Here is a 24,758-nt window from a genome sequence, read left to right as displayed (position 1 = left end):
TGATGCCACTGGAAGGAGAGAAAACTGTATTGTGGAGTTAATTAAATCCCAAGCCTCTCACTTTCTAAACACATTATCTGAACAGGATTGTGCAAAACCTGTTTGGTCATGCCAGGTTTATGAGGCAGATTTCAGCAACTATACCTGTGTGTGTCTGTGGTTCAAGAAAATCTTCTGATTTTCTGAAAATTCTTTCAATACACCGCTTACTGAGTAGTCCCTCTACTGCCGAATTTTTAAGAGTAACATCATAGCAGTGAATTACAAGAAATTCGAGTCATACCAAATTCTCCTAACTCAAGCACAGTTTTAATATCTGTTTCAGAGTCAGGCACCAAAGGGAACCTATGCACTTTCATGCAGAGCATGATGAGTGTCTTGTAAACCACAATCTTTCGTAAGAAGCGTAGACTCCCTGGCTCCTGTCTTCTCATACACATTTTATAGCTTGCTGAAAAGTTGGCAATTCGAAGCCTCATGTCGCATAATTAAATGCCATTAGTCAGGAGAAAAGATCCCCATTTATAGGCTTGTTTTAATTACAAAGTTACAAAATAATTTAAGTAATTTAAAAATAGGAAGTTCACTTTCTTTGGATGAAAGCTGCCTTCCATCAGTTCAAGACTAATTCAAAAAAGGCATGGAGGTTTTTCTGTACCCTGGAGAGACATGAAAAGCATGTTACCCTCCAGGCAGATGTACTCTAAAGCTGGATAGGACAATATAAGAGTCAGAGATATTTATTTAGGACAAGAGAGCTCAACATTGTCAGAGGAAGGCAAAACCTTGACCAGGGCCAGCTGGAGTGCAACAGGAGCAGTTGTCACTAAGTGTAAATGTCTTTATATTGTAAATCTTTATTTTTAAAAAATGAGATGAAGGCAGTCAGCCCATTGTCTCCACCAGAAAGAGCAACTGCAACTAACCATTTTTAACAGACATCCATCTCAAAAAACATCAGCAATAGCACATCCCACAACAATCTCATTGCCTTGGGCAACGTATTTGTATCACTTCACTGGCACTATCATTAGTGCTCCCAATGTGCTACACAACTATCTCTTGCTCCTTTTTAAGCACATTACTTTGTCCTATCTCCAGCAAAGAACAGTTTATTCTCCGTCTTGCAGTCAACCTCTTACAAAGGTGACTGATACCACGTCTCCACTAGCTCCTCCCCTAAAAACTCCAATTTTTTTCACCATTTCCCAGTCTCAGTTTCTAGATTTCTGATCATTCCTGGAAAAAATATTTCTCTGTGGACCAAATCTGCTGTATCCTCAGCTTTGAAATATTTCTGCCCCCTGAGGCCTGAGCATTATCAAGCACAATGAAGGAACTTTTCTAAGGCAAACCTATGCGTAGTATGTGTTTACACAGCCCATGCCATATTTGCTTTTCTCTCAACATTCAGACCTTGTTGACTCAGTTTCAGCATGTGATCCAGCCCTGGATACTACTGTATAAAGCTGCCACATAGCTGTTTATCTAGTACTTGAGACTCCAACCTCATCCTCAAATGGACTGCAAACCTCCTGGCTTAGCATGAGTATATTTGCACAGCAAATTCATCTTAAAGGCCTTGCCTGAAAAGGTCTTTGCTTTTGAAATTTTAAAATAAGGAAAAAGCCTCACATAAATCCATGCTAAGGAACAACATCGTGTTACATCTCATATTCACATGCAAATTCATGCCATACCAACAGCAAAGGCATGGCAGGCTTCAGTATATAATTGCCCATATTTAAGAGCAGCTACTAAAAGCAGGATTCCACAATAACTGTTGGAAGCTACAGTACATGGAGAAGTCCTGACTTCTGCTCAGGGCTTTATGTTGTGCAGAGGAACTACCCTTGTGGTGCCTGTGGTCAGAAAGAAGTAATTTTAAATTGCTTTTTATGCAGATATGCTAACAAAGGAACAATTAGATTCAGATTCTTAATCACTGAAGCCAGTGGATGGTGGCCCTTATTTAAAACAGCTAAATACCAACTGTGGACTTTTAGATGAATTTTAAAGATGTTTTGATCCATACAGTGCACCTACTGGTGGTCAGATAGATAAGAGAGGGAAAGGACTCCAAGTCAATAATGTGCACCTCAGAAAAGCAGCTGCGGACAGCTTTCCTTCAAAACCTTGTCAGCTGTAAAGAAGGTTAAAGGTTCTGGGACAAGCTGAGAAAACTAGGGCAGCACCAGCTGTTTGACACTGACATGCCAAGACATTACCAGCCTCTTTAGACTTAACGTCTCAAAGGGAAAAACAGAAGATAACTGGTATCTCTCCTACTGACTCTGTTTCATATTATGTTATTTCTTCGCTTAACTGGTTCTGCATATCTTTTTTTAAAGCATAGCTAACCAAATGCTCGATTCTCTTTAAAAAAAAAAAAAAGTATTTTCTTAGTCAGTTGTAACAGATCAGTTCTCTAAGCACATAAGTTCTCCAAAGCTTTGTTCTACTTTTGAGTTTTCTGGTCTCCAAGTCTATTTCATTGTCAAGTGCTTGGAAACCACTTTGAAAACAAACAAAACAGATAAAAATCTTTCTGGCCTGCTTTCTGCCTGCAGTCTGATCCGCCAGTCACAACCCTCCAGATTTGGTTTTAAAAAAAATCTGTGAATTGAGGTTCAGTGACCACACTTTTTATGGCTATTTTTGTGCTCCACCAGCAGACACCTAAGAAGAAATGGTTAAAAAGTCAGCTTATACAAAAGGTTTAGGGGAACTGTAAGTAGAGAATACTAGATGAAACCATGAAAACAGTAAAAACATATGTATTAAACATAATAGAAGAAATCTCTTTGTCAATAAATTTTCTCAAGTTACAATTTATTTGTTTTTTCTCCACAGTTAAAGGTATCATCATAATTTACCAACAAATGGAACATTAAAAGCTCTCAAGGAAAATTATTATATAGCACATCAACAAAAAATTGTAGTGACTGATGGCAGGCTGCATTTTTGGCAATACTGAACAGCCATCATCCCAAATACAGCCAGGCAGAAATGCAGGTGGCTAAGTATGTGCCTAGATCAAAACCTCATTGCTAGAAGAAAAATTATTCTGCTTAGCAGATGGAGAACACTCATTTTACTTGTCTCTGCCCAAAGATACTAATTTAATCTTCAAAGTGAAAGGAAACACGCCTATATCCAGATAAAAATGCATATATCAAATTACATATCCTACTATTGCCAACAGAAAGCTTCCAAAAAAATTCCCCTATCTGAAAGACCATGCCAGAAGTACACATTTCTGGGAAACCAAGCAAATTGCCAATAGAGCTGACAGTAAAGACAATGAACACAGAAACAGAAGATGAACTGGTTTTCTTTAGAACAGCTTTGCTGATCCCACAGCCTTCAGTCTTTCACTTTAAAGCTAGCTGAGTAATAAGAAAAATGGAAGTAGAATTAATAAGATTTATTTGAGGGGGTTTGGCTGTTTTTCAATAGAGTACATTCTTCCACCTCCTTAAGAAAATTCCCGAAGTTGAGACAAAAATCTCTCTTTAGTAATCGAAATGCAGGCTTTCCCTCTCTGTTTTATAACATGGCAGTATTCCACATTATAAAAGATTTGCAGGACATGAATCACTAAAACTCATTTATAAATGAAGGCTGAATCCCATCTGGGAATCTGGCTTTCCCCAGTTCTGAGGAATTAATTTAAGAATCTGCTATTTCACTTTCCGAAAGCTGATAAAATAATTCAAGCTGCGTATCTGCACCGAATGCACTCTCCTAATCTGCAGTGGAGGAAAAGGAAACAAAGACAGGGTGTTAAGATATTATACAGTAAATGTGCTGCAGTGCACAAGGCCAAATTTTCAGTCCTTTGAGACAAACTTTGTTTTGTTGGTTTTTTTCCTGTCAAGCATGAGGAGAAAAATTCCCTCCTCACTGCTTCCTCTAGCTGCCAAACAGCAGCATCACCTCTGAGATGCTGGGAAGCTACCGCAGTTACCTTGCAGCCGCTTCAGCCTGCTTCTGCACTGCAAGATGAAGTGAGATGTCAGGATGCAACACACAAGCCCAATACAAGGATCAACACTTCAGCAATTCATTTTTAAAGCTCCTGGTCACAAGCACTATCTACAAAGGCAAGCATTTTGGCAAGAAATTTTACCAGCAAGAGTAAAGGTGCTCCCCAGCTGGAGTAAATATTTCACCTGGCTCAGGGTCTAAGGCCAACGCGCAGCTGCACCTGCTTTCCAGTATCTTCCTTTCCTCCAATCCCAGGACTGTTAAGCACTGTGGAACTACAAATAAGCAAGCTGCAGACTGGAGAGCTGGTGGGTACTTCCAGGTAGTGATTAGCATGAGAAGCACCCTTACCTGGCAAAGAGATGAGAGAAAACTCTTTGCATGGGATTTCCTGACTTGGGGAGGCTGATGCATGAAAACTACATACAGGACAGGGATCAGAAAGGTTTGAAGTCATTTGCCTAAGAAATCCATGAACAAGCACAACAATTCAAGGATGATTTTATGAAAGCATTTAGTACCTGTTGGACAGCACAACACACATACACACAAAGAAACTGAGACCCTTAGGACTTGCCTTTAGAAAGAAAGGAAAATGCACAGAAGAAGCAGATGTCATAGCAATAGATACAATTTTGAGAAGGATTTAGAAAGTACAGTGGGAGACTCCTTCAGGTTACTCATGCCAACCAAAAAAACCCCACCTAACAAGAACAAGCCAGGTGGCTTACAGAGAGAATTGGGAAGAATATCCCTGCTGGGACAGTCCGGCTGGAGAGAAAAAAGAAGTGCAGCAATACTGAAGAGGCAGAGTAGTCTGGCAGAGCAGTGGACTGCAAGGGCAGAACAAACCCAAGAGACACTGTAGGAACCAATGATTTGTTTTTACCACTAAGACTGAACTTACTAGATGACATTTTTTGTTTTTTCAAGCTAAATATACATTTTTCACACTTCGCCTTTTGTTCTCACTGAATTATGCCTGTTTTCAATTAAATCGTATGCTAATTTGGAAACTGTTAGTCCTACTGGAGTCATTTGCCATGCATTGCCCAGCGTACACCATGCAAGAGTGGTCCCCAATTTGCATTTGATGTTCCTAGCGTGAGATTTTCAGAAAAACAAAGACACTTTCAAAAGAAAATTGGGTGTCTAACTCCTGAGTTTGGAAGTCCTTGCCCATATCAATTAGCCACTGAGCACGTGGTTAAATACAAGCACATCCATCACTACTAGGAACACAGCACTGAAAACAAACTCTTCTGAGAAACACAGTGAATCCTAATACTACCAAAAGTAGACTAAATATGTTTTGTGATATCTGCAAGCTTGTTCACAATTTCTTGTTGTCACATATGAGGCAGATGTTATTATAGATTACCCCCTAAGACTTATTAGACATCAGAGAAGACACACTAGAGAGGCCTGGAGTGCAGTCCAGTAAAGGCTGACTTCACTCTGCAGCTATTTCCTCAGCAGGGTCTCTCTATCCAGCTGCAGAGTTTCATCAAGCTTGTAAGGACATAGTATGCTGAGACCTCACCTCCTCATTCTGAGTGAAGTGAACCTGGGCAGCATGTTCAAAGGTTATTGCAAGGGTAAGAGGACAAAGCATTATCAGATAAGCCCGACTTCCTTAGGAAGTCAGCTCAAATTAACAAGCACAGATTCATCTTCCATAGAGGTGCAGATGGAAAGCACCTAATCATCTGAACAAAGAACAAAGCAAAGGGGTGAAGGTTAAGGGACACTACTGGCCAAAAGAGAAATTTTGATCTTCTAGGTTATTGTGCTGTGCAAGAGAAGGAAATGGCTCCAAGTCATTTACACACTTATATTTTAACCCATTCAAAAAACTTCTTGCTACTTACTACAACTGGCAAATTAATATTGCAGTAAGGTGAAGGATTCAACTTACGTATTTGCATAAATCTGATACAGCTACACACATTTCCTGATATGCTTGAATTCAGTGACCTCATGGTCGACACACTTCCTTGAATTCTTGCGCTTCACAACGCAGCATGGAACAAGTACACTAAGCAAAGGCACACAAGTCCGATTACTTTGCGTATATAAAAAACAACTCTTATCATGAATGCTATGGCTACCCATTATGCCTTTTTAATACTTAACACAGGTACAAAGCATAGAAACAAATGTACCCACTTTTTTTGCAGTGTATAAGCCTAGAATGAAATGAAAACACACAGAGAAGATTTCCCACTTCTGCAATGCTTGCTGCATTTTACTGATAAATAACTGAAATAAACGACAAACCAAATATTCAAGAGCACATTTCATTTTTTAGGGGTACTGTTAGTCTCTGTGTAGTTCTCAAGATAGCGTATCTTCAGAGGAAAACACCATCTGCCACATTGTCAACTGTGCTTTACTCAATGTAGTTCAAGGGCCAGACCATGTCACTCAGACTTAGATGGCTGCAGAAAAAAGTTGCTGCTTCTCAGAAGAGTCATGTTATCTACATAATTCTGTCCCTGCCAGTTCTCTTCAGCTCATACATCCTTATGATCTAATAAACATTAAAGAAGTTGACCTTATTAATGAAAGAGTTTATTTTCCTTAATCTGGCAATGTCCGAAAACTTATTTTGAACTATATGACCTTTAATCTTCTTTCCATCACAGGAAAAGCCTATTTAGTTTTATAAGAGAACACTGATAATTACTGAAGCAATTCCAACTGTGTTTTTTTTAAACAACCGGCAATGACCTGAGGGTTGGAATCCTTCATTGTTTACAATGAAACCTGCGGTATTAGAATTATTTTTAAGGTACAATGAACCAAATCCAAAGAAAGCCTGTCTTCATGTGTACTAACAGTATATAAATAGATCAAATGCTGAAACACAGCTTTCACATTAAATAATATATTGAGAATAATGGGCAACAGTTATGCAATATCCTTTTAGAGTGAATGTAAGGAATAAGAGTCACTTACGAGAAATAAATTGGGTTTTTAGTAACCGAGGGAATGGGCAACTCCTGAAACTATAGATCTATATTTTCTGATAAATTCCCATTGTATTAAACTTTTTTGAGACTTTAAAAGCTCTCATGCCATGCTGTATTTCCACTCTTAGTAAGTACCAGATGTGTCACATGAAGACATACTGCAGCATGTTATCATGTGGAGGCTACCGTTCCACTGGGGTGAGGAAATGCTTTCCTCTTTGCTCCACTCCCAAGTGGGCACTCAAGTGCTGCCATTCCCCTTCCAACCTTTTCAAAGAAGGAGGGTCTACAATCTAGTATGACATTACCAGAACAAGTCTGTCCATGCATAATTACATAGCAGTTGGCATTTACTTCTTTCACATACTGTTTTAGTTGCACCTTATTCCCCTCCACCTTTTAATTTATGGATATACATGCATATCCTCCTTTTAAGGCGGCAAAGTGTAGGAATTAAGTACTCAGAAATACAAATATTGACTTCTACAGTTGATACGCATCAGAGCTGGTCTCTTTCCTAATTAACTGTCATAGACCCAAGTGAGACCATTCCCAGGCTATAAAGAACAAATACTAACCCTTGCACTTGTGCATGCATGTACTTACACATGGCTACTGGAAACTGAGACTCACTGTCCCACCCACATGCACACCTGCTCTTGGTACCAGTAATCTCTCATTCTCTTGCTGTTCATAACCTTCATTGGAGCCATGGACCCAAAAGACATGCAGGCACACCTAATCCAGCTGTCTGCAGCACTCCTCCTTGTCCGCTCTGCTCCTCCCACAAAGGTCTCCAGGTCCCTGCAAAGGACTCAAAGGACTGATGGTCCACTTGTGGATCAGTTCTCATAGCAGCACAGCTAGCAACTCAGTGCCTCAACATGAACTGATACGTTCATGTCACCCTTTCTACCCCTCTAACAGACTTTGACACCTCCAAAATACAGACAGCCTCAGCTCAGTTTGAGTGTACTCCTCCATGTTATCCCCAGCTCTACAAACATGCGGCACTTCCTTAACTGTACTGCCCTAACTGAAATAAATCATGGGGCTGTAATGCCAAAGGCACAAGATGTAGTTGTTTTACAATTAAATTAACACCTGGTTTTCCATTTCAAGTAATTTAGGCTCAATATTCAGTTTAGGCGGAACATTGTTTTAAAACAAAACATATAAAAAAGTTCAAATTTTGTTTTCAATTTCTGCTAAATGACTTCAAATCTAATTCAAACACAGACTGAGATGTCTCAGTCCACAATAGTGAAAAAGATGCTAAAAAATTCCTAAGTTTATTCAGAATACTGCAAATTAGAAGTTTACATCTTGTCTGTCAGTTGGATTTATCTTAGAAAGTTTCTTGATTTTTCTTGATGTAAATAAACTAGCAGCTTTTCAGCTGTTTCATGGAAGGTCTCAGAATGGAAAATACTGCTAGAAAGTACTCTGCAGGGGGATAAAACACTTGAGCAAACTCTCCATCATTAAAATAATGCATAGCAAAAGGAACAAAGCAATGAAGGGCTGAACATTTTAAAAAATTACGCAAGATGGCTAGAACTCATATATATAATTTTTATTGCTGTAAAATAAAGCAATGCTTTTCTGTCATTCCTTTTAGAACTTAGCAAGAGCGGTGAATTGAGTCCCTGTATATGACCCACCAGCAAGTGCTGAGACAGCAGTGTCTGTAAGGCTAATGATGCCACACCTCATTTAAAACTGAAAGCAGCTCAGAGAAAATTGAGACTGCTACTAATAGGACATAGAATGAGTCAGTTCCACAGTTCTCTCCTGACCTGATTCACACTTAGAATTAGAATACAAAACAGAAACTTTCAAAGCCACAACTGAACTTCATCTCACTTCTTCACATAATTTTCACATGACCATCACTACATCATGTGTGACTTGCATCTGCCTCTTCTCCCTCAATCCTTCCTTGAAAGCAAGATTCTTCTCCTGAAGATCTCTTTTTTTTGTTTGTTTGTTTTGGTTTTCTCTTCTCAAGGGTTACTATAAAAAAGGGCTGTGGAGAGGGAAAAACAACCTTGGATTTTACACACACAGGTCATTCCAACTTTGCTATCTCTGTTTAACAGGGTTCTTCCTTCCTGCTATTATTAGTAAATCTCATGGTTTACTTCTCTCTCAGTACTGAGCTGGCAGATGATGTACAAAAGGAGAAGGATTTCTTACTTATTAGCTTCTGTCACCAATAAATCCTGTATACCTACACACTGGCATGGAAAAATCTCTTCCTGTGGAAGGCTGTTCATCACATTTTTCATGCATTGTTGCTGAAATGTTTAACTTTTTTGTTTCACAACTCAGCAATGAAATAGCTATTGTTTCCAAAGTGCTGAGCAAGTCCAACTGGGGGAACAAGAGATGTGCGACAATTCTCAGTGGTGTCTCTGGCAGCTGCAGATTGCGGTGCCCAGGCATGGGGCACGAAGGTGGGGGCGAGAGGAAACATAACTGCAGAGAAGAGAGAGTTAATTGGACAGCTAGCCCTTTGGTGTAGTAAAATGAATGACATGTTCTGCTTCAGCTTATTTTTAGTTTCTCTTCCAGTACCTATTCCTTAGGAAAATTTTTCTGATCTTTATGCATCTAATCAGGTCCATCCAGATATACAGTGCATGACTCACAAGGCCAAGCACGTTCTTATAAGCTTACCTGCCTAAATCCAGAGACCGGCAAAACCTTTACTGTAAATTTCATGGTATGAAACACCAACGTCTCACTTTTTCTTCCTTTTGTGAAATCCTCTTCTACAGAAGCTTGTGCCAATCTCACCACAGAGCAAGTCATTAGAACCCACATAGCATTTAAAAATAACACCACCTCAAACATCTTTGGAGAGTACTCTGTTTTTCCCCATTTCTGCAATTTTCCATATTAAAGAGCTAGACACTGGATCTGTACAAAGATCATATTTGCAAAACATATTTAGATGACAATGCCTATGCCTCAGGAACATATATATTTGACTTTAGAATAATATATACAGAAAGTCTTTGTGAGCTACAGTAGAAGCCATCAAAAAGATCAGAGGTACACATACGCATTAGGAGTGCAAGTGACAAGTATCTCTTTTTTCCAAATAAGAAAATTATAAAAAAAAAAACAACCCAACAATTGACTACCATTAAAGAAGGTAAAAATTACTGCACATTACTTCAAAAGAAGAGATCAACTGGAGGTAATTATTACCAATACTTGCTAAATTCTTATTAAAGTGATCAGTTCATCAAATATCTAGGTTTAAATTGCAGCATTTTATTCATCTTAATTCTCAAGTCCCATGAAACAAGTAGCTAAATGGTATCAGAGATCACCTGTGCCCTCTGACAAGAAGGTATTTCAAAGCCATGGAGTGCTGCTCGTGACTAACTAACTGCTGATTTATGCAAGATAATAAGCCTCAGTAACCACATATATACACATATAGCTCCTGAATTTACAAACACATAAGTATATGACTAATTCTATCTTATGAATAAAGGCATGCATAAACTTACATTTGCACCGTTGGCAGGAGCCCAGCTGCAGGAGCCTGTGACAGGCTCAGTCCTTAGTCTTCAGTGTGGGAGAGTTAAATGCTGAACTGAGCAGTCACATTAGGTACCTGAAGTTAAAAGATTCATATATAAACCATCGAGAAGAATGTTACACTAGGGGATCACTCAGAAAAGATGTGTAATTATAAATATACCTTCTGTGTTTGAGTGTGTAGAGAGGAAAATTAATACTACTTTGCTGAAAGCCTGTTAGTGACCTAATTCTACAGGCAGCTATTGTTAACACCGAGTGCTTGCTCCCATTTCTGTCTGCAGTAATCACTGCCCAAACTCCAACCCAGAGTTACATACTGATTAGCAAGCATGCATACAGCAGGGCAAAAGGATAATAGACAAGAATCTAATGTTTTCAAGGATACATTCTTCGCATATTAACACCAGCTGCACCACTCGTTAGTTGAAATATGGGGAAGCAACCAGAAAACATTCAATTCTCAAAGTATCAGTTATCAGATCCCCAGCAAACAAATACATAAGAGTTGCTGAAGATAAAAGTCCTCACAACTTATTCTGTATGGATGAGGCTACCTTACAAAAGCACTTGATCCAACAGCACAAAAGAAAAACTAGCCATTCATTACCAGTGGAAATGGTTTAATCCAGTACAAAGTCGATTTATACACAGGATCAAATGATTACTTAGGGCAGTTCAGGTTTGAGAGATCGTCTGTTGTTGAAAAGCCTAAAACAATGCAACTATTTAGTTCAACAAGGTTACTTGATCACAGTTCTCCATTACATACACAGAGAAAGGATTTTGAACATAACCCACAATATATGAGATACAAGACTCAATGCCATGTAGTAGATCTCCACTGAAAAGTACACATTGTGAAAAGTAAAGATAATTAAGTATTGGCAAAGCTCTTCAAGGATGGGGTTTTATTTTTTTAAATAAAAAATAAGATTGGATGCATTCCCCAAAAATTCTAAATACGAGCTCAATACAAGTCCTCCCAGATTAAAGCCTTTGGTTCACATTATACCAACATCAGACTAGATTATCAAGAATCTTGCACAGATCTCACATCAATAAGCATTTTAATGGTGAATGAAGACAATATACAGGGGACAAACTACAGATTTTGAGATAAGATTTAAAATGAGGGTCACATGACAGCTTGCTGGATTTACATCCAGACTGATCCTGTCATTTGAAACATGTGGCCAGTTGGTCAAAAATATCTTCTTTAAAAAATTTCCTAGCATTTTGAAAAAGAAACAGGTCAATCACATTTAATTTGGAGGAGAAGGCTCTTCTATATTGGGAATCATGACAATGCTGTTCTAGCAGATGAATTACGAGTTACGTGTCTGGAGACCTGTACACTAAAGACTTCTCATAGCCATGACCTTTGGAAGAGATGGAGCAGGGGGAAGGAGCGGAAAAGGAAGAGGAACAGGTGGACTCTAGGGAACTGATATTATTATCCTCAGAACCAGCAGAAACCCTAGCAGAAGTAAAAGAGTTTGATGTTTATGTATACCTCACACACACACAGTACTTCAGTGCTTGTTGCACATAAGACAACAGTGAAGTCTACAATATAAATAAATCACATTTTTGTTTTTTTTTTTTTCTTTCTCTCCTCCTCTTTCTCTGCCTAGGATTAAACATTAAAAGCTTATCTCCTTGGTTTTAGCTCCAGAATAGCTGTAAAACCTCAGAGGTCAAACATCTCTTTTGCCGCAAGTGCTGAACTTGATCCAAAACATGAAATATTGTGAAAATTAGTTGTAGTTGGAATACTTATAACTTATATTCACCTTTGGGCTTCAGAGTCTGCAGAAGCCCCACCTATAATACTGACCACTATAATTTTCTTCGGAAGTTCATTTGATTTAAGCAGCATTTTTGCCCTGCAGTAATATTAAGACCAATTATTTGAGAAAGACATTTTGCAGCTCTGTCCTCACTGATTTTATAGTTAAGAGAGGCCATTAGATCACCCAGTTCAAGAAGGGCAAATCCATGGTCAGCCATACAAACAAGGTTACATCACATGATGAGCAGCATTACTGTCTTGGCACAAGAGCTTCTGGGTGACCATGTTAAGTCCTGTTTGGAAGGGAGAAGGGCTGCCAGGCTAAGGCAGATACCACCAGACAGCCCCAAAAGGCAACTGCTTGCCCAGGCCAGCCCCACAATGAGCAGAGCCATGCCTCATCTCCCACTTGTCCAAATCTCCTTCTGCTCTGGGCTCTCCAAGATATGTGGGATGTGTTTCAAACATGCAAGTAATTTGAAATGCAGCTCGTAAAGTTACAGAAAGCATGAATATCAGAGATGCTCAAACCACTCTCGTGGACTGCAGTGTGGGGGTATCTTCACCCCCAGGCTAAATGCTGCAGACAGGCTTGCCATCACATTGTTTGGGACCAACATGTCTGAGTCTGGACTAGACCACTTTGCAGCAAGTGGCCCAGGTCACCATCTGACTCCAAAACAGCTTTTTCTATGCTTCTACGTTCTAAGTGCTTGAAATGAAGAGAAAGTATTTTTTAAATCTTTAGGCTGAAATGTGTAGCGTGCCCAAGGCACAATGTGGGGGGCATTTGAGGGCATAAAGCCAGCTGGGATAGAGCTGGCTTGCTCTGCTCACCGTGCTAGCCAAGCTTGCCATAGGCCATATCCATGCCATCCAGAATAAACGTTTAACCATGCTACCCAGTCAACTGAGCCTGCATTTCCTCTTGGAGGGAAGTAATTGATTTATTTAGGGAGCAAAACTAGTTTAGATGGATGGCTGAGGCCCAAAAATAAAACATGGACCATTTCTGAGCCAGATTGACAGTGTAAACCACCTTCAACCACCCCTGTTACTTGTACTTTTATTATACCTTTAAGCAACTTGCGCAATAATGACAGAATTATGCAAGCATAAGAAGCATTCCAGCATACTTTTCAGACAGTGTTTATCACCTAAAGAAATCATACAAATACATTGCTTTATTTAAATTTCATGATTATGTACTACAAACTACTAGGCTACATTGATACAAAGCTATCGAGGTGCAGTCAGTATTACAAAGCTATTACCAGTGCAGCTATAGGTACAGAGCAAGCACAAATATATACCTCTATTTTAGGAATATATGTATATTCCAGAAGAAAGTGCTTTTGACTGATGATCAAAATGCAGTAAGCTATACTGGCAAAGAACACTGGTATAATGTTGCTTATCAATATAGAAGCATCCCAGAAAAAAATCAAAAACCCACAGTAATTCTCTAACCAGTGTTCCTGTGTCAGTGAAATCATTTGGCTGGCAAGGAAAATGCTGCAGCATAAAAGCAACCCAAAGAAAGCACTACTTTATCTACTTAAGACTTCAGGAAATTTCAGGAGGAGCTGAAAGGCTGTGCTTTTTGGTTTTGCAGGAAGCTGCCCCTAAATTGCTGGGTTTACAGGTGAGAAAGGAGACTGTGCTCCCTGACAACAAATGGCCCAAGAGAGGGGGAAGCCATCCTGCTCCCAAGCGCTCCCCTAACACCAAGCTGGCAACACGGACTGTCCATCCTCTGCTGTAGGCTGTGCTGTGGGTCTGATTTTTGGCAGGGTAGGAAGCGAGGCAGAAGGAGCGGGGAATTGCTACAGTGCTGTCCTTGTTTCCATGACACATGCTTTTATAACTTGTGCTCCCTGAGGTAAAAGGCATAATTTGGACTCAACAGCTGACAACTCAGCAGTTCTCTGCCTGTGGGATAAGGGAAAGCTGCTTCTGTTGTAGCAACAGTCTTCAACCTCACTCCAATGCCAGCTCCAGACCATGCATGGAAAGGAGGGGAGGCATATGCCCTTCAAAACCTTACACCCTGACCAACATTCATACTGATGGGTTAGGAGTTATTTTTAGTTTAAGCACTCTCTGCCTGCAGTGAAACCTGCTGCTAGGAGTGATTCCAAGAGAGGGCAGCAAGGAAAGGCAGACAGCAGCAAAGTGGCAAAAGCCCCTGCTGAGAGTTTCTGGTTCTTGCAGGAAGTGCAAGGTCCTTATAGACACACAGCAGGAGGTCTCCCACAATCTGCAAATTTAGGGATTTCAAATTTTCCAGGGGAGGGAGGACAGCAATGATCAGCAAAAAATTGATGGTGCACAGGAAAGAACAGTCCCTGGATATTCTTCTCAGTGTCAGATCAGAACTTCCAGATATCATTCATTCTAATTACCATCTGCTAGTTTATAAGTCAGTAAGTAAGGCAGGCAAAGAACACAGGAACCTCTGCATTTGCTGGTGATTGGTATCCTAGCTGCCCCTGCACCCTGAAAAGGCAGGTAAGAAACAGCTCTGGACATCTAGGAATTTATATGGCCCCCATCATTGCTGTGCTAATGAGTCTGAAAGAGAACCATAAGATTCTGGAAGATGATCCCTGGAGACATTTAAGTACCTATAAAAAACGAACTTCTGATGCTTGAACCTGAAAGAAAAATGTTCCAAAATCCCATTTAGCTGCAGCTAAGTACTGGGGGGCAGGGGGGTGGGGGTGGGGGTGGGGGGAAGAAAAGAGAGGTGATGATAAATTTCGACTGCATGCACAGATGCACAGTCTCATCTTTGACAGGGCCACAACACTTGCCTGATGCTTAGACACTCAAGACTCACAAAGCAATTATTCCCTGCCTGTGTCTGCTGATAAAATGTGCACAGAACCACAGAATCATGTTCCCCAGAAAAAGCAGGAGCTATTGCTTTTGTTTAAAGACATAGTCAGAAAAAGAAAGCAGCAGTGGTGCTCCCTTTTCTAAGGCAGCCCAGCCACTGCAGCACTTGCTGGGGTATAGGAAACACCTCCAACCACCCCAGAGACTGCTCGAAGTGACAGACGGGTCAGGATGGAGACTTCTCCAGCCTTGCTGCAGATGGCATTTCTCTCTGCAGCTTAAGTAACCACTGGCTCAGAGCGGGACTGTGTGTCCTTGTGAGAGGGCACTCACTGGAAGCGAGGGACCACAGGCTCCAGGTCCTGCTCCCAAGGATTATTTGTATCTTTTACATTAAACTGTTACAGAATGAAATACATCAACCAGTTTTGGGGTGTAGAGCACAATCACCTCTCAAGCCTTATCTAGAAGTAATTTATTTTCTTATTTGTAGGCAGAAATTTGATGCCTAACAGTCAAAAAGGAGTCATAACTAAATCTCAGGGGAAAAGACACACCAAAACATGAATCATTTCAATTAATTCTAGCTAGTTATGGTAACAGGAGTAAAATTGACTTTCATACCTGCTCTCTGTGTCTCCCTGCACGTGAATCAATGTCTAACTTGGAGCAACAGCATCCCCTCTCAAAGAGCCACCAGTATCTTATCTGAGTTCTCAATCCTTCTACCTATGTGAGCATCTTTAAACCTCCATCATCAGACTTTTTCTTCTACTGCTAATAAACATCCCATCACTTGAATCGTCTCTGTATTTCAACATCAATCTGAATCCAAGATCCAGTGTTTCTATTATAACTGTGTCCTAGATCAATACCTATTATTGAAAATGGAACAAAACTAACTCCAAGAAGTTTCCTGATTTCTTTTTTCTGTTTTACCTTCCATTATCCAAAAGCTGCCTTTCAACAGCTCAAATAAGCTCATTACAAGATAATGTAACCTATCATTTAAAACTGTATCAGATCATTTTTGCTTTCATCCAACAAATGTATCAACACAACAGGAACTGCTGAATTCAGCATCCTCTACATTCCTCTGAGCACTAGAACACAGTGTAAGTGGAAAAGAACCTCATTTACCTGGGGACATGATCTATTGGGTCATTTGCAGAAAAACATAATCTATCTGCATCAGCCTTGTGAAACACTGCACTCTCCAAGATAGAGTTGGTATTTATAAACATCTAGATTGTTTAAGACTGCCAGACACTTTCTTCTTGAGGTACCATTTCATCTTTCAGATGGAATTCTTACTAACGTACTGAGTTTAAACACATCATTTCATACGGCACAAAAATTGCTGTCAGTCACCCACTGATTAAAAAATCTAATATTCATGCTCTGAGAGAGCTGTTCCTAATAGATTTACAGACTCTATTCTAGCATTACCTATGGATATTAAAAAATTCAGATTTTTTTGAATGTTTACTAAAGCCCTGAGCTGCACAGTGTTGAAGCAGATGCAACCTTATACCATAGCTCATAACTCATCAAGCACTTGAAAGTTAGAGCCCCATGAATTCCCTGCTACAGTAGTAGCAGCAGCTTTGCCACCTGTGAAAATAAGTTTCTCTCTCTTTCCTGAAGAGCATCTCCAACCATATGGCTGTTCCCACATATTCCTGACTTGCCTTTGGCAAGTCTATGAGAATGCCCTTACCTGAAGGTTAAGCTTCTCCCTTTCCTCAGCACACCTGTAAAGGGATTTTGCACAAACTAACTCATAGATAGTGCTTGCCACTGGTTGCTCTAAGTGACTAAAGCGGTATGTTTGGAGAGTGCACAATGGAAACTGTTATCACTTAATAATGCTGATAAAAGTTTGAATAGGTGAAACAGTGATAAGATGAAAGGATGCAAAGACTAAGTAAACAGAAAGCAAAATCAAACAAAATCAGGTGATCTGCTGACTGCCTAAAAGCTATACTCCAAACCAGCTCCAAGTTAGATTTTTAAGCTTTCCATTTGTGGACTTTTGCAACATCTTCCAGTTCAGATACATAGCCCTCCAGCCTGCTGATACTAGACTGTCTTTTCTTAGTAGCCTCAGCAGGCTTCTCAGAAGTAACCTGCAGATCCCTATCCAGCTAATGACAGGCAACCCATGCCGAGCAATACCAACGAGCTGCATATATGGCACTACTCATTTTGTGAATCCACTCCCTGCATTTGTTTCTGTCTCTTCCACACCCTAATCCTTCCCCTCATCAATCATAATTTTTGTTTTGTTCTTGATTGATACTGGGGCCAAATCCAGGAGACTTCTATGCCCATGCTTAATCAGCAAAAACCTACAGAAATCAAAGCTTATCTTTGTCACCAAAACCGTAACACATACAATGGTTGAGAAGTTAAGGACCAGCACAGGCTTCTTCCAGATCAAGGCATTCACGCATTCTTCCCTACAGGATGTGCAAAGTTTATATATAAAGCACATGTGCACAGCTTTATATATAAAGCACATGTGCACTGACAGATCTACATTAAACAACATACTGTCTCAGCTGGTATTGCCACATGCTGATTTGAGAGGAAACATGGCACGACATGGACTTTAATCTTCCCCACAGCTACTAAACCTGCTAAGTCCGATTAACAGTCTGCATTCATGCTCTGGAGTCGAATGAAGGGTTTAAGAATTCAAATAATTCTTTTACAGCAAGGAAAAAAGTCAGAACAGACTCGCAGGTGAGATGTCAAAGGCAAGTCACGTTGCCTTACTTAGGTAACAAGCTAGGTTTCAAATAGAGCAGAAAGCTACCCAATGCCCATGCTCCCCTGAAGGGAATTTGACAGGACATGGTCAGCTTGGTTATGGAATATGAATATTTGACTATTTTTGCAATGGAAATGTTAAGTGTGAAACTCTGTGGAAAAGAAACAAAGTGACAATTCCTACGCAACAGCTCACAGCCTAAGTCTCCCCAGCACTAGGTGATTATAACATCTATCCAGAGTTTTACTCCCATTTATCGCAAGATTCCCAGGCACCCACCACCGATTACAACTGAAAAACAAACAAACCACGTACGTCACCAATTCCTACCGAAGCAACACACAGCATGCCAGCACAATATGCCCAGTTCAAATTCACTTACACACGCTGAATTTTAACAAGGGAATGACGTTCTCTCCACAACCACCTCAGTGGCTTAGAGAGATCTTTTTAAAACACACTCCCTAAACACACTAGAAATTTAATCACTCAAAATAGACACAGCAAGCTGCCACTGCGCCCGTGTGCCTGTACAGACGGCGTGCGGCGAGGCGCGCAGCATGTCTGGATGCTCCCCAACCGCAGAAGGGGCTCTGGATTCTCCTCCCGAGCTCCCCCTTTTTGGAAGGGTGCTACTTATTTAAAAAATAAAAAGAAAAAATAAAAATTAAAAGCGCAAAAAGAGGCATAAACGTTATTTACCCGCTGTTCAGTCCCTGAACGAACCAACCAACCTGCCGGCCAGCAGAACGAGCTGTTGACAAAACACAGCCTCTCTTTAAGCCGCAGGCTCCGGGCAGCGGCAGAGAGGAGCCGCCGGTCTCTCCCCCGTACCCCCGAGGGAGGCTGCCGCGGTCCGCACCGGCTCCGGCGCCCGCACCGGCTCCGACCCCCCGCCGCCGCCGCCGCCACCTGTCCCCCAGCCCCGGCCGAGACCCGCGCCGCAGCGCCCGCAGGCAGGCAGGCAGGCGGGCGGGCAGGCGGGCGGGGGGGCTTGGAACCTCCCCGCGGCCCCGCCGGGTCCTGGCTGGGCCGTCAACCCACCCCCGCCGCCCGCCCCTCCTCGCCGGCACCTCCGCGGAGCGGGCAGAGGGAGGGATGGAGGGGGCATCTATCACCGCGCCCCTCGGGCCGCCGCCCCCTCCCAGGTGCGAGCGGAGCCCCACCGCGGGGCCGCCGCCGCCGGGGGGAAGCCGCCCGGCCCGGGGCCCGGCACTCACTCACTCACTCACTCACTCACCCACCCGCCGCCGCCTCGCCGTGCCCTGCGGCAGCCTCATGCCGCGGGGGGAGTGGTGCGCGGGGCTGCCCGCGGCGCGGTCCCGGGCGGCCCAGCTCCGGCGGGCAGCAGTGCGCAGCGCCGACAGGAAGGAGGGATGGAGCCGGGGCGGGAGGGAGGGAAGGAGGGAGGGAGGGAGGGAGGGATGGAGGAGAAGGGATGGCGGGCTGCCTGCGGGAGGAGCCTGCGCCGCGCACCGCCCGGCCCCGCCGCCACCCCCGGCCCTGCCCCCGGGCCACCGCCGCCTCCCGCCGCCTCCCGCCGCCCGGCGCCGCCCGGCCCGGCTGCTGCGGCCGCGCTCGGCCGCAGGCGCGCCGCCGGCAGTCCTGGTTACATCGGGGCGAAGCTACGCAGGATTTCAGGCTTCGGTTGCGTCGCCGGGGTATAGCCGGGACTAAGTTGTTACAGATAGTTCGGTGGCCGGTGGTTTCCTTGGGTCCCCAGCGGGCTGTTCGGAGGGTGCTGCGAGGGTGGGCGAAGTCAGGGATGGGATCCCATCAGGTTCCCTCTGTGACGCGGCCAAACACCCTGCTTAGGAAAGTATCTTGAGTATCGCCAGTGCTGCCAGCCCTCCAGGGTTTGAAGCGGTGGGCCTGGCCCTCCAAACCCTGGAGATTCTTGATTCATTTTATCTTTGTATTTGCCTCTAGTTTTTGAGGTCAGCGACTTGACCTCCAACATTTCTTTGAAGCCACAACAGCTACATGCTAGCCTCTCTTTTAAATTAAACTTGAAATCCTCACAATCCCACAGTCTCAAGAGTCAGGCAATTAAAAAAATGTATACCACGAGGCCCATAAAATCAGAAGAGTTGGCAAGCCTGTGGCTCTTCTCTTGTTCCCCAGTAAACCACAGCAGAACGGGGAGAAAAAGTTAACTGCTTGGTTTGTCCTTGCGTTTTTCTGCCTACATTTTCCTACAGAGGTTTTCCAAATTGCTGTAGATTGTTTTTCGCAGAACCTGGATGATAAAGAACTGCAAAGACTTGTATGGAGGCCCTGGGCCAGACTTGTGTCCCATCTTGGCTAAGTAGATGATTTCTGGTCCTCAAAGCCAGAGTCTTCTGCCATCCTGCACACTCCCTGCTCAGGCTGAGTGAATACAGGCTATTTTGTAGAGAAGAAATCTTCCACCGTTTCCTCCCCTTTCCAGTGTTTTTGCTTCTGCAAAGAGAACTGAATCTTCAGGAGGCCAGCAAGAGACACAAGAACCTTGTGGTTAGGTCACGCATCTGAACATGAGTTCAGATCTCTTCTGGCTCAAGAGCACACTTGACTTCAAGCCTTGTATCCTGAGACAGTTGTCTATCCGTTGACCTGTGTCACCTTCTCAAGACGAAGGATTGAGTCTCCTTATACACATGCCATTCTTGGGAAAGAAGGGAGTTTTTTTAAAGAGCATTTAGAGAGAAGCCCTGGGCTGTGAATCCCAAGCAGAAGACGATGTCTTCTCCTGATGCACTTCAAAACATTCATAACTCCAAGGATGGACAGGCTTTAAGAGAGTTCTCTTAAGGGTCTTCTATCTTGTACGTTTAAGCAGTTACCCTTCCAGCACATCAGTTAGCTCTTTACAGTCCCAAATCTCTCCCCACCAGGAAGGTCTGCTGGATGGCTAATTCTGTGATCGAGACTTTACTCCAGGCACCAAGAGGTTTGGTATGTCAGCTGCCTAAGACCATTTTTGCACTTAGTTCCCTGTTCCCATTCTAGCCCTGAAGCCCTCCTGCCCCTCTGCCAAGGCTGCAGTGAAACTGGGAATAACCATAGCACTAGAAGGCTTGGGGAAAAGTTGGCTGTTTCATTGTACTTGACCCATCCAAGGGAGGACTGCCTCTGCCTTCCTCCATTTCCAGACCCGATTAATTGGAGTCTGGTGCCCTCCCTAGAGTCTGCAACCAAGGCTCGGAAGGATGCAGCTTGCATCTGTGCCATGGATGACAGACCCACAAATGCAGGTTTCCATCCACAAAAGTGACATAACAACTTTCTTTCAAAGACATGAAAACATTATATGAAGGTATACCACCTTTCTTTTCTGCAGCTCAGGTTATTTCACCTCACAGGCATCTGACTTGTCAGGAAGCCCTGTACCATGTACATGGTACCATGTGTACCATGAGTAATTGCGGAAGATCTGGCTCATTTTCTATATGATGAAATCAAGCAATAGTAATTTTTACCATTTTCTCTTTTTAATTAGCAAGGCAACTTCCCTGTAATTCACAGACATTCCATACAGGAACTGGGGAAAGAGGAGTGGGTTGTTCTTTTTTAAGCGGAAAAATGTGATTGTGAAATTAGAAGAAGCTGCCAGGAGAAATCAGAGGTAGGGGTAGTTCCTGGCGTTGTTTTAAGGTTTTGATATTGTATTAATGACTCAATTTTTAATGACTTGGAAGTTAAGAAACTTTCTAGATCTGATGCTATTTAAGACAAGTCTGTATAGTACAAGTTTCAAGGTGATAAAGCTACAGATGGTTGGTGTCAGTTATCTCTTTTTTATACAGTGAAATATGCTAATTTTAATATAAATATCCCCTAGACGAATGACTAGTCTAACTATCCTACTACTTCTGATCTGCAGAAAATATGCTATCTATGCATCCTGTCTCATCATGAGACCTTCCCTGTAAAATATCTTAGTTGCTAGATTTTATAATGAAACTTATCTGCATGTAGTACATATATGCAGGCCATTTATTTTGTTTCCTGCCTTATCTCTGGTTTCCAGAAAACTGAAGGACAGATGCTGGAACGCACACTGTGTCTTTATATACTCCGTGTAGGATTTTGTCATTGATTTTAACAGCAGCAGGGCTGTGCCTTTCAACATTAATGTTTTGGACAGTGAGAGAGGAAGGTTTAAGTCTCTCCAGATAGCAGGCTAGTTTTAGTTTATCTTAGTTTATCTCAGTGCTTAGTATTACTTAGAGAACAACGTATCTACTGTCTAGGTCAGCAAATACGTCTTGGGGCATGTAAATTCCAAATGAAAGTGAGAAGCCCAACTAGGACGTTTTCATTAATGAGAGTTTCCTGGAGCCATTTAGTCTTGTATTTAAGGGTGTGTTGGTTATTTATGGCAGAGAAAAGGAACGGATGTGTTGATGTTCTGGAACTTTTCCTTTGTGCATTGTTTCCCACTTCACAGTTGTATTTGGCACCCACTTTCCTCCAGCCAATAAAGAATATTAAAGAACTTCCTTTGCTGAGAAGTTGTGTGCACATTTTACAAACCATACAGTTTAACCAGAATCGTGAGAGGTAGTCCTTCTACCAGCATTTACAAACACCAGAGATTGTAAATACATAATACTGCCAGCAAAGATCTGCCAATGATTCTTTTTATGAACTATCTATTCCTGTTTTCTTTAAAAAAATATTATATAATACAACCAACAAAGCAAATCTGGGTCTGACTGAATGTATTCAGGAAAGCCAATAACAAAACTCACACTGGCTGTGATAAGAGCAGGAGTAGCCTCTGTTCATGCCAAGAATAACCTCGAGTACTGTGGATAGTGCATTTGTTTTGGTGCACTCACAAAGCAACAGCTCTTTCCTATGAGGTCTCAGTGGAAGCATCCCTGTGTTGTCAATCTGGCGTAGAGCTATTCTTGGAAATGAGTACACTGGCCCCAGAGAAATAAACTCTTTGTAATTAATATTTTTCAAATACAGAGAATTTTCTTCATCATTAGGGACTTATGCCTGTAAGCCCAGTGACATGTTGGCAATATATTGCTAAAGGGCTTCAGAAAATTCCCTGGACTCCCCCGTCTGCAGGAAAACCATACAGTCTATTGTGGGTTTTGTGTTTGCAGGGAGAAGCAATGAAGGACTTTGATCTAGTGACCTGCACTAACTTAGATAGTGCCATGAATTTAAAAAGAAATGGAAAGAAAAACACTACTTGCCAAAAACAATTAAATTGAAGGCACTTGCATTTGTTTCACTGGAAAAAATTCTACCTCAGATGCCTGAAAAATACATGGTGTGGAAATACTGGATTCACTACCAGCAATAAGACCCTCATGGTTAGCAGTGAAGGTAAAGCTTCTCCCATGCAGTACAGAGACGCTAGCAGGTGGATCTCATTGCCATACACTGCCAAGTGTCAAGATCTTTGTATGGAATTGGTCTGACCAGGGTCATTTGTGCGTAGGACAGAGGACAAGGGGCACCAACTGTTGAGTCCTCACTAATTATGTTGGGTCTGTCTTGACTGGCAACAACAAACAATTTTTTTGAACAAGTCTTTTATATCGTCCCAAGTCAAGCAGTTGTTATGCAATGGTTTTGCCTCAGACCCTTGCTTGCCTTATCCTCAAGGAACCTTTGAAAAAGTTTCTGCCCATTGCCTTATTCCTTCATTTTGCCATCTTTATGGCTACTGTCTGTCTTCCTCTTGGGAAGGTGTTATCTGAGCCCATGTTAACAGAGCATGGTTTTGGGGGGTGACAAATTGCCTATGCTATGGCTTTTATCAGAGCAAGGGGACTGAACTTTTGGTCTTGTCTTATGGTCTTGGTGTAAACAACACTCTCCTCACAGACCCTTGATTCGACTGCTGTTGTTCATGTCCATCATGTCCATTAATGCTTATTCTTTCCACCCTTGCTCTACTGCGTCTTCTGATGCTTCCACATGTGGGCGTTTCCATTCATACTTCATTCAGATGAGTCTTAATGTTACAAATGTCTACAGTGGCTACAGTGAAGTAATGACTGAGAAGGGACCTACTGCTGAAGTTCCTCTGCTAAAACAACCTACATGCTGTAAACTGATTAATAGTTGCAAGCCTGCTTCCCAATCTAGGCATTTGTGCCATTCTGCAGTTGACTATACTGGCAGTGTGAAGTTCAGCACATGCTTAATCATCATGTTGGATGCGTCCCATTGCTGAGTCCCATACAGTAGCATGAGAGGTCAGTCTCCAGGTCAGTGAAATAAGATACAGCATAGTTCTTGGAAAGAAATGAAGTTAAATATAAATTTCTGAAGAAACACCAACAAATGGTAACAATCTTACTAACTCTGGAAGGGTTGGTGGAACCGGTCCTAGAACTAAGTCTGATTTATGGACATGAAATTGAAGGGGCTTACTTTGCACAGTAGTGCAAAGGCCTAATTACATCATGAAAAAGAGGATTTATGAGACTCAGAAGGTAATTTAGATTTGTAATAGCCAGAGAAGCATGGAAATCTGCAAGTAAAAGATACTGAGAACATCTCAGACATGTATATACTCTTAATACTGCAAGGCCCTCCATTGGCCCCCCAGCATCAGTGTATCACATTCAAACATACTGCCTTGCTCTGTGCAACTTTCAACTATGCTCCTTATTTAGCAATTCTTGTCACTGTGGTGTTGGCTCTGTTTCCAGTGCAGTGCCATTCCTGTCAGTCATACCTTTCTGCTCACCAATTTGTCAGCTAGATACTGCCATGCTTTCTCTGTTTCTGTGAGATCCCACAAAGAAATGTCCCCTGCACTATGAAGCTTAGTAAGTTGATGCTTCAGATTTTCTGTGCTTCAGTC

At 42.1% G+C, this 24,758-nt stretch overlaps 1 protein-coding gene across 4 annotated transcripts in view; it reads right to left on the bottom strand.

The window, feature by feature from the left end:
* LIFR (LIF receptor subunit alpha) overlaps nt 1-19,313 on the bottom strand; it is a 55,089-nt gene extending 35,776 nt beyond the window's left edge. Inside the window, exons 1-2 of one of the 4 annotated variants that reach the window (XM_030005745.2) lie at nt 19,176-19,313; nt 10,493-10,599 (exon numbers count right to left, since the gene is read on the bottom strand). The gene's annotated coding sequence lies outside the window, so the exon portion shown is untranslated. The remainder of the gene's footprint in view (nt 1-10,492; nt 10,600-19,175) is intronic. The other 3 variants (XM_030005746.2, XM_030005747.2, XM_030005748.2) reach the window with 3 other exon arrangements.
* Between the last annotated feature and the right edge of the window lie 5,445 nt (nt 19,314-24,758).

This window comes from Aquila chrysaetos, chromosome Z (assembly GCF_900496995.4).
Source record: "Aquila chrysaetos chrysaetos chromosome Z, bAquChr1.4, whole genome shotgun sequence".
NCBI lineage: Eukaryota > Metazoa > Chordata > Aves > Accipitriformes > Accipitridae > Aquila > Aquila chrysaetos.
This window is presented reverse-complemented; position numbering and strand designations above follow the sequence as displayed.